The sequence below is a fragment of the Callorhinchus milii genome, unplaced genomic scaffold (genome assembly GCF_018977255.1).
Source record: "Callorhinchus milii isolate IMCB2004 unplaced genomic scaffold, IMCB_Cmil_1.0 Scaffold11, whole genome shotgun sequence".
NCBI classification, from domain to species: Eukaryota; Metazoa; Chordata; class Chondrichthyes; order Chimaeriformes; family Callorhinchidae; genus Callorhinchus; species Callorhinchus milii.
This window is the reverse complement of record NW_024704752.1, coordinates 1,213,806-1,224,848: the sequence shown is the minus strand read 5'-3', so window position 1 is coordinate 1,224,848 and position 11,043 is coordinate 1,213,806.

Sequence of the window (11,043 nt, the reverse complement as noted above, 5' to 3'; positions counted from 1 at the left end):
ATATGTGTGTGTCTGTGTGTGTATATGTATATATGTGTGTGTTGTGTCTGTCTGTGTATGTGTGTGTCGGTCGGGGTGTCTGTTGCCTGTCTAGTTACCAGAGCTCCTTGTCCCGCTGCTCCCTCCGCAGTGAGAGTTGAGGCAGTCGGTGTCCAGTGGTGAGAGGTGAGCAAGAGCACGTTGGGTGGGAGACAATTTCAGTCACTCACCACAGCTCCACACTGAGGGGGCAAAGCGCTCACTCAGGCTGCTTTACTGTTGGTGTAAGGTGGTTGTGCAGTAAGTGTGTCTGAGGGATTTGCACACACATGTACACGTACACACACACACACACACATGTACGCACACAGACACTTACACATACACTCATACACACGTGCACAAACACACACAGACAGACACACACGTACACACACAGACACTTACACACACGTACACGTAAACACACCCACAGACACACACACACAGGCACTCATACACACATACAGACACTCATACACACACACAGACACATATACATACACAGACACACACACAGACACTCATACACAGACACACATACATACACAGATGCACACACACAGACACTCACACATACACACACACACAGACACTCATACACAGACACACATACATACACAGATGCACACACACAGACACTCACACATACACACACAGACACTCACATATATACACACTCATATACACACACACTCACATATACACACACATAGACGCTCACATACACACACACACAAACACACAGACGCTCACATACAGACACTCATAGACGTACACAACATTACATGTAGGTACACATTACAGTAACACAGACACCCGTGCAGTTACAGACTGTACTTATTCATAGAATTACACAGAATGATACAGCAAAGACATAGGAGATCGGGCCTATTAGTGTGTGCTGACTCGATGATTGGAGAGGTTTATGTGAGAGGCTGAGCTGGTGATTGCAGTGGCCGCTGGCTCAATATTCTCTCAGTTGTGGTCTTTATTTCATTTATTTAGATATTTAACTCATCTCTTAAAATTCCATGTCTGAGAACTAACTAAGCATTGCCTATGTATGTGTGCGTGGATGTATGTGTGTCAGTGTGCATGTGCATGTTAGTGGGTGCCTGGATGCGTGTAGTGTGTATGAGTGTCACTTTCACTGGGGTTCACAGTGAAATAGCCTCACCTCAGGCTCCTAGACATAAAACACTCACCACCCTACACTGTTGAGATATCTCATGTCTTTTATGTGTGTGTGTGTGTGTTCGCTCCTGTTCTGGTGTCCTAAAACGAAGCTAACTTGGATTGTGTGGAGCTGCTTCATGTTGAGACCTGGTCTGAGTGCGTGCAGTAATACTTTACTCTTAAACAATAAAAACACTAGTTCCCTGGTGAAGGGGCGGGGAGAGGAGTCACTTTGTTTAATTTGGTTTTACGTCTGTCGGGAAATCAAAGGGTTTTACTTTTTCTAACAAAACAAATAACCTACTAAACGCTTAGAACCAGGTAATAGGTCATGGGTAACGTGAACAGCCTGGTGATCCTGTAACCTGAACACTCATTCACAGCTGGAGTTAGGGTTAAATTGTCTGTGAGTTACACTGGTGTATGTGAGAGTGTGTGTGTGTGTGTGTTTATATGTGAGTGTGTATGTGTGTGTGTGAGTATATTTGTGCCTGGTTGTGTGTATGTATGTCAGTGTGTATGTGTGTGAGTGTGTATATGTGTGTGAGTATATTTGTGCCTGAGTGTGTGAGTGTGTATGTTTGTGAGTACGAGTAAATATAGAAGCACGAAAGAGACAAATTGTGCACTAGATTTCACTCTAATTTTGTTTGAAGTGACGCACATCTAAATTTCATGGGATTCCCATCGATAGTCGTCATCGCTCTGAGACACCGTCCAGCATGAAGGGAGTGATATACATACAAGTTGTTGTCAGAGAGCGACAACTGTTTTTGTGTGTCTGATTGTGATTGTGTCTGTCTGTGTGATTGTGTCTGTGTGGTGATTGTGTGTATGTATGTATATCTGTATTTGTGTGTGATTGTGTGGAGATACGTGTGCATGTCTGCGTGTGATTGTCTCTGTATGCTTGTGTATGTATGTGTGAGACTGTGTGTGAGTCTGTGTATGTGTGTGTCTATGTGTGTGTGAGACTCTGTGTCTGTGTGCATCTGCCTGTGTGTGTGAGACTGCGTGTGTGTCTGTGTGTGTGAGACTGTCTGTGAGACTTGTGTGTGTGGGTGTCTGAGTGTGAGACTGTATATGTGTAAGTGTGTGTGTGTGTGCCTGTATGTGTTGGTGTTAGCCTGTTTGCCTCTCTGCAGTTTGTCTGAACCGAGAGAGAAAGAGATGACTAAGAGCTGCCATTTGGCGGATACACACCCAGCTTTGCCACATCCCGATTCGGGAATGATGGACTGTGTCGGGAACGGGCTTCAGAGCTACGCTTTGTCTGAACACTATTTAAAATCAATCGGGGTGGGGGGAGGGAGTCAAACACCAGGAGTGTCAAAGGCTCGGTTTATTTTAAACAATTAGTGCTGAAAAAAGAATGAGCAGTCACATTTCTCCCTCTCGCCCTCGCTGCGGATCGCTGTTCTCACTGCTCCCACTCTGTCACCATCGAGGCAGATATAACAGAGACCTATGAAGGGACTGAGGACCTTCTCCCCGAGATTTTAGGTCAGGCAGCATCTATGGAGAGAGGAAAATGAGTTAATATTTCAGGTCGATGACCTTTCATCTCCATAGATACTTCCTGATCTGTGTGTTCCCAGCGACTCCTGTTTTTATTTCAGATTTCCAGCAAAAAAAAGTATTTTGCTTTTTGTTTTGAGTGAGGTTTTAGCTGGCGACAGTGTTTGTCAGTGAGGAAACCTTACAGCCACCATACAGGGTATGGAATCTGGGATCACTTCAGAGAAAAGAAGTGTCCCTGACTATCCCACCCATCTTTTCCCTCCTCCCATACCCCTTCCCCTTCTTCACCTCACAGTTCCTTTCTAAGCGAGAGAAAAATTAGCAGAATTTATAATCGTGACAGGCAGTGAGGCACCAAAAACATTATTAACCTGTGTAACGTTTGCAAAATCCTGGTATTTCTGTGGTCTGCCCTCGGGGAGTATTTAATTTAAACGTCAAGGGGCAAAGGAAAGGATAGGAGCAACTTTTTGGCATCTTCTTGATTGCCCAGTAAAGCGCTGGTAAGGAAATGGGGATGTTTTCGAAGGCTTGTTAAGTGTCTGTCAGCCCGGCTCTGTGATTGTCAGGTTTAAGGTGATTTTAATAAGAGTTGAATTCTGTGGCAAAGTTGATTCTAATCCTCATATTTTAATCACTTCACAAGATGTTCTTTTGTTAAACAATGGAAATTGTCTCTTTAATTAAACACTGAATGTAAAACCTACAGTGAGTGCAGTGTGTTTTCTCTCTCTTGTGTAAAACATTTTAACTTAACTAAATTCAGAAACGTTCACTTTTGTTCAGGACGCACCTCATTTCCTCTCTTCCTTTTCGGCTTGTTGGTTTAACGTCCCCTGTGTTTGCCGTTAACTGGTGAGGTTTCGCCTCGCAAAAGAGAGGACCCAGGTTCGATTCTCAGGCGGGGTGAGACCTTAGGCAAGTTTCCTTACTCCACACACCTTTATTTATCTAGCAGTAAGTAGGAACCCGGTTGTTAGTCGATTGGATAAAATTTGGTCACTCAATCCATGACTATTTGTGGGACACAGTCAATTAACTTTACAGTATTGCCAGTGAAGCGCTTTGAGACGTCTCAAAGACATGATCAGGCGCTGTGACAAATGGAAGGATTATTATTATAAATGGGTTGAAGGGCCTTCATCCAAATCTCTTGTGATCGTGTGACTTTTGTCCAGGCTATTCCTCTCTGTGCGTCTCTTCCTCTCTGTCCCTCAGCATGTATGTGTGTGTGTCTCTCTCTGGCTTTGTGACTAAGTCTATCTGTTTCTCGGTCTCTCTCTCTGTCCTCTCTTGATCACATTCTTTGACGAAACACAATGTTACACTGATCGTGTTACATTGTCCTGTTAGACAGCTCTCTGACCACCCACCTCCGCCCCACACTAAAGTTTACACAGTAATCATTAGCAAATCTCTTCTGAGGGGGTTACAGTCCGGGGCTGACGTGATGGCACAGTATTCCTGTCCCTCTGCTCGCAGTTTCCCAGCACAAATGCAGTCAAAAACTGTTTGAAAAAGAAACTATTTTCCCATGTCCCCAAATTGCTCTGATGATTGTGAAATGATTTTACATCATAAAGTTTATTAAAAATTCACTATGTGCAATTCTCTGGGATGAGTTCTGTGCTGTGTTATGTACTCTACTGTGTGCTCTGCTACGCTGTGTGGTCTGCTATGCTGTGTGCTCTGTGCTGTGTGCTTTGTTATGCTGTGTGCTCTGTTATGCTGTGTGCTCTGCTATGCTGTGCACTCTGTGCTGTGTGCTCTGCTATGCTGTGCGCTCTGTGCTGTGTGCTCTGCTATGCTGTGCACTCTGTGCTGTGTGCTCTGCTATGCTGTGCGCTCTGTGCTGTGTGCTCTGCTATGCTGTGCACTCTGTGCTGTGTGCTCTGCTATGCTGTGCGCTCTGTGCTGTGTGCTCTGCTATGCTGTGTGCTCTGTGCTGTGTGCTCAACTGCCTTTTCTTCCCCACATTCAAGCCATGACCCGCTCTGCCTTCCCTCACCTCTGTAACATCACCCGACTCCGCCACTCCCTCACCCCTCAGGCGCTGAAACTCTTGTTCATGCCTTCATCACCTCCAGGCTCGACTATGCAAACCCTCTGCTTGTCGACCTTCCCAACTCCTCCCTCCACAACTGCAGATAATCCAGAACTCTGCAGTCCGTGTCCTCTCCCGCACTAAACTCCGTGACCCCATCGTCCCCACTCGCCCGACTCCATTGGCTCCCTATCCTTCAGAGGATCCAGTTCAAGATCCTGGTCCTCACCTACAAAGCCCTCCATGGCCTCTCCCCACCCTACCTCTGCGACCTCCTAACCCCCTACCAACCCGCCCGTTCCCACCGCTCAGCCGGCTCTGGCTGCTCCACATCCCCCAACCCACCCACCTCAGCATTGGCGAGAGAGCCTTCAGCCATTCTGCCCCCAACCTCTGGAATTCCATCTCCCAGTCACTCCGCCTCAACCCTTCCTTACCCTCCTTCAAGTCCCGCCTCAAAACCCTCCTCTTCGACCATGCCATTGGCCACCCCCCTTCCCCTCCACTCCCTTCTCCCTCTCTGACCCCAGCTCGGGTCTGAAATGCTGTACACTGTCCAGCGCCTTGGGACATCCTCCCGACATGAAAGGCGTGGAGTCCTGTAGCTCAGTGGTTAGAGCACTCGCTTTGCAAGCGAGAGACCTGAGTTCAATTCCAGGCATAGGGCGAAACCTTGGGCAAGTTTCCTTACTCCACACAGAGCCTAATAATAATCCCTCCAAAACAAAACAAAAAACAATAATAAATTGGTCACTTTCAACCTACGACTGTTTGTGGGACATTGCTGTGCGCAATTGGCTGCCGCGTTCGCCCACAAATATACAGTCAATTCACTTTACAGTGTGTTCTGTGAAGCGCTTTGGGACGTCCTCCAGACATGAAAAGCGCTATATCAAATGCAAGGATTATTATTATTATATAAATGTAATCTTGTTACTGTGCTCTGCTGTGCTGTGTGCTCTGTGCTGTGTGCTGTGTGCTCTGTGCTGTGTGTTCTGTGCTGTGTGCTCTGTGCCGCTTTCTGTGCTCCCAATAAAACGAGACTCTCCAGTAAGATTCTTTCTCGATCTCCGAGACACAGCAATGCCCTCGTGTGCAGGGAAATCGTGACCAATGGCCTCCGCACTGACATTGGCAATCAGAGGCAAACTCTGGCTCACTCACGGGCCCCAGGGCTGGGACATGAGGCAGAGAATCTCAGGAGAGAAAAACAGACAATAACAAGGAAGCTATCGACAACAACAAGAAACAAAACCAATGTATTCTCCTAACTTCCAACTTTTTCCATAGACTTAAGGTCTCGTGAACAACCAGCAGAGGACGCTGTGCACTAACAGGTGTCAGAGAGCAACAGCAATGACCACATAGATCTCTGGAATCATCGAATGTTTACAGTAAAGAGCGAGGCCATTAAGTCCGTTGAATCTGTGCTGGGGCTCGCTCCCCCACTGGAGCTCTCTACTCTAACCCCATTCCTGCTCTTTCCCCATGGTGTCTGTGCTGGGGCTCGCTCCCCCACTGGAGCTCTCTACTCTAACCCCATTCCCTGCTCTCTCTCTCCCCATCGTGTCTGTGCTGGGGCTCGCTCCCCCACTGGAGCTCTCTACTCTAACCCCATTCCCTGATCTCTCCCAGCTAGGACTACCCTACCTGTTAGGGCTTTGGCTGAAGGGTTAACAGGAGCCGAGTGGGATGACTCTCTTCCCCCAGTGACTGGTCGGCCCTTCCAGGTCCTGCTGATGAGCCGGGCCGGGCAGTGCTGTCATCAGCAGTGAGTGCCCTGGAATACTGCGGCCCCTCCTGGCTCAGGGAACCGGACTAGAGACCGTCACAGGTGGGGGGCTCCATTCTGACATTCAGTTACCAGGCAGGTCACCTTGGAGCCAGTTCAGCTCACAAGACGCTGCATTTATGCAGCGAAATACGCAACAGATGAAAGAGACTGTAAAAGAGAAAGGCAGATTAGGTGACATTTGGGATATTTCTGAGAAAAGGCCCCACCTACAGTATCAACTGACCTTCCTCTTTCTGATGTTGTGGATGAAAACGATTCTTGTTTCACTTCCTCACATCTGGAATCCCGATCAGAGCTCACATCATGCAATCTCTCCTGAGTGGAGAGAGAGAGAAATCTGGAAGGATTTTTACAGGTGAAACCAGACTGTGAGGAAGCCACATAATATAATAATCTTACATATAGTAATAGGACCTTTTGCATCAGGAGGACGTCTCAACATGTAGTGACTGTGACTAGCCGAACGCAGCAGCCAACTTAGCTATATATACACAGTCTCTCCCCATACAGAAAGAAGGAGATATTTCGTCTTGATAAGACGAGGCATCAAATGCAGGGATTATTATTAAGAGTCCTGTAGCTCAGCGCTCACCTCGCAAGCTGGAGGACCTGGGTTCGATTCCCGGGTCGGTCAGGGCGAAACCTTAGACAAGTTTCGTTACTCCACACGCCCCCGTTTATCCAGCAGTAAGTAGGAACTCGCCTGTTAGTCAATTAGCAGATCGCTTTCCAGAGCTAATAATCCCTTTAAAAAAAACTTGGTCACTTGATCCATGACTGTTTGCGGGACCCTCCTGTGTGCAGTTGGCTGCCATGTTTCGTTTAGAAAATACACAATCAATCCACTTTACAGTATTTCTGTGACACGTCTCAACAATGTGATAAAGCGCATTATATTCGTTTTCAAAGCCCTGCACAGCATTGCTCCTTCCTACCTCCGTGACCTGCTGAGCCCTGACTGACCTCTTTGCTCCCTCCGCTCAGCGGGTTCTGGCCACGTCCCCTCCCCATCTCATCATCAGCGGTCAGGTTGTCAGCCTCTCAGCTCCCACCCTTTGGAACTCGAAACCCGAGCCCCTCCACCTCTCCCCTCCACCTCGCACCTACATCTCGTCCCCTCCCTTACCTCCTTTCAAGGCCCGTCTCAAGACCTTTCTCCTCGACCACCCCTTTTGTCATCCTCCTCCCCCCACCCTCCCTGTCCTCCACCCCCTCCTGACCCAGACTCCCAGCTGGGGTGATGGAGATACAGAGTTAAAGTTTTGCCCCGCCTGGGAATCGAACCCAGGTCCTCTCGCTTGCGAAGCGAGTGCGCTAACTACTACCCTGCAGGACTCCCTGACTGTCCAGCGCCTTGGGATGTCCTCCTGATGTGAAAGGCGCTGTGTAAGTGTCATGTGTTGTTGTCTTGTTGTATATCGAATGCAAGGATCAAATAATTATTAAAATTAAGCGTGAGTTGTTCTCCAGGGCTGAGCCTGAGGGTGCGTCAGATCAGAGTCCAGGATGTTCAGTCATTGTGTCCTGGCTCAGCAAGATCGACGAAATATGAAACTACAGCGATCTCTGTTGGAGAAATGAAAGTGAAGCTGTCTCGTCCGGCCTGGCTCCTGCTCTTACTCAGCCAACTCGCTTCACACATGATCTATTCCTTTCAGTTCAGGAGCCAACTGATAGCATAGATACAGTGAGACCAGACTGTGAGGAAGGTACATAATATAATAATTTTACATTTGGTATAGCTCCTTTCATATTAAGAGGACGTCTCAAAGTATAGTGACTGTGCATTTGTAGGTGAACGTAGCAGCCAATTTATCCACATATACAGTCAGGCCCCAAAATGTCTACAGAAATGCAGACATTTTGACTTGATAAGACGAGTATCAAATGCAATGATTATTATTTGAGTCCTGTAGTTCAGTGGTTAGAGCACTCGCCTCGCAAGCGAGAGGACCTGGGTTTGATTGCCGGGCAGAGCGAAACCTTAGTTAGTCTCTACACGCCTCTGTTTACCCTGCAGTAAATAGGAACCTGGTTGTTAATCGATTGGTGGTAATAATCCCTCCCAAAAAAAAATAATAATTTGGTCACTCAATCCATGGCTATTTGTGGGACGTTGCTGTGCACAATTGCTGCCGTGTTTTGCCCACGGATGGCGTCATGGAATGTTCATACAATGGCGGAGCCTGATGCCGAGCCAGGGGAGGGGGAAGGTACTATAGACATGGTCGAAGAGGAAGGTCTTCACTGCGACCTGAAAGTGGCGAGGGAGGGAGCAAGGTGAAGGGACTGAGAGAGAGATTTGCACAGCTTTGTGGCATAATGGCTGAAAGTACGGCCGCCGATGGTGGGGTGGAGGGTCTGGGACAAGGAGGAGGCGGAGCCAGTTGAGCGGAGGCAGTGGGTAGTGATGTAGGGAGAGAGCAGGTTGGAGAGATGGGGCTATCAGGGCGTGGAGGGATTTAAATACAAGAGTGAGGATCTTGAAATCGATCCGCTCTGTGATAATAATAATAATAATCCTTGCATTTGATATAGCGCTTTTCACGTCGGGAGGACGTCCCAAAGCGCTTCACAGAACACACTGTAAAGTGAATTGACTGTATATTTGTGGGCGAACGCGGCAGCCAATTGCGCACAGCAATGTCCCACAAACAGTCGTAGATTGTAAATGACCAATTTATTATTGTTTTTTTGGTTTTGGAGGGATTGTTATTAGGCTCTGTGTGGAGTAAGGAAACTTGCCCGAGGTTTCGCCCTCTGCCTGGAATTGAACTCCGGTCTCTCACTTGCAAAGCGAGTGCTCTAACCACTGAGCTACAGGACTCCAGGGATAGAGAGTAAATGGAGTTTGACAAGCCTGGAGTAATGGAGATACAGAGTTATGGTTTCGCCCCGCCTGGGAATCGAACACGGGTCCTCTCGCTTGCGAGGCGAGTGCGCTAACTACTACCCTGCAGCACTCCACAATGTCCGCTTGAACCTTAACCCCCCCCAATCCCACCCCCTCCACTCCCCACCTCAACTCAGAGGCCAGAGGAATAGTGAGAGTGACAATTTGGAGGCAGATAGTAATGGTCAGCTGGTTTTACTGGAAAAACAGTGACTTTGTGAACAAGTAGCCCATCTCCCATGCACTGCACTGTGTTGGGCTGTGTTGTGTTGGGCTGTGCTGTGTTGTGCTGGGGTACGTGCTGTGTTTCACCTCACCTGCATCTCATCAGTTCTGGCCCAGGATCCACTGGCTTCCCATCACCAAATGGATCGACTTCAAGCTCCTCTCACTCTTGTGTTCAAGTTCATTCATCTCTGGCAACTCCCTCCCTCTCCGACCTCCTCACTCCCCAATCCACCACCCAGCACATCCACTCAACTGGTCCTGGCTCCTGCTCGTCCAACGCACCCTCCACCCTACCATCGGACGTTGCATTTTTAGCTATTACACCCCAAAACTCTGGAACACTCTTCCTCAATCCCTCCGCCTTGCCCCCTCTCTCCCCCTCTTTCACGTCCCGCCTGAAAACTTTCTTGTTTGACCATAATTACGGCCACCTTTCCCCCTTCCCCCGGCTCGGAGTCAGCCTCCCCCACTGTCAATCACTCTGAGGCGTTGTCCTGTGTGAAGAGCACTATATAAGTGCAAGTTGTTGTTGTTGTACTGGGGCTGTGTTGTGCTGTGGCTGTTTTAGGGCTGTGCTGTGACTGTATTATGCTGTGGCTGTGCTGGGGGGGTGCTGTGTTGTGCAGGGCTGTGTTGGGGCTGTGGTGTGTTGTGTTGTGACTGTGTCGTGCTGGGGCTGTGTGGTGCTGGTGCTGTGCTGTCTTGTGTTGGGACTGGGTTGTGCTGTGTTGGGGCTGTGTTGTGTTGGGGCTGTGCGGTGTTGGGGCTGTGCTGTGTTGTACTAGGGCTGTGTTGTGCTGTACTGTTTTGTGTTGGGACTGTGTTGTGCTGTGCTGTTTTGTGCTGGGGCTGCGTTATGCTGTATTGTCTTGTAGCTGTGCTGTGCTGGGGCTGTGTGGTGTTGGGGCTGTGCTGTGTTGGGGTTGTGCTGTGTTGTGTTGGGGTTGTGCTGTGCCATGTTGGGACTGTGCTGTGTTGTGGTTGTGTTGGGGCTGTGTTGTGTTGGGGCTGTACTGTGCTGTGGCTGTGCTGGGGCTGTGCTGTGTTGGTGCTGTGCTGTGTTGGGGCTGTGCTGGGGCTGTGCTGTGCTGTGTTGGGGCTGTGCTGTGCTGTGCTGGGGCTGTGCTGTGCTGTGCTGTGTTGGGGCTGTGCTGTGTTGGGGCTGTACTGTGCTGTGCTGGGGCTGTGCTGTGCTGTGTTGGGGCTGTGCTGTGCTGGGGCTGTACTGTGCTGTGTTGGGGCTGTGCTGTGCTGTGTTGGGGCTGTGCTGTGCTGGGGCTGTGCTGTGCTGTGCTGTGTTGGGGCTGTACTGTGCTGGGGCTGTGCTGTGCTGTGTTGGGGCTGTGCTGTGCTGGGGCTGTACTG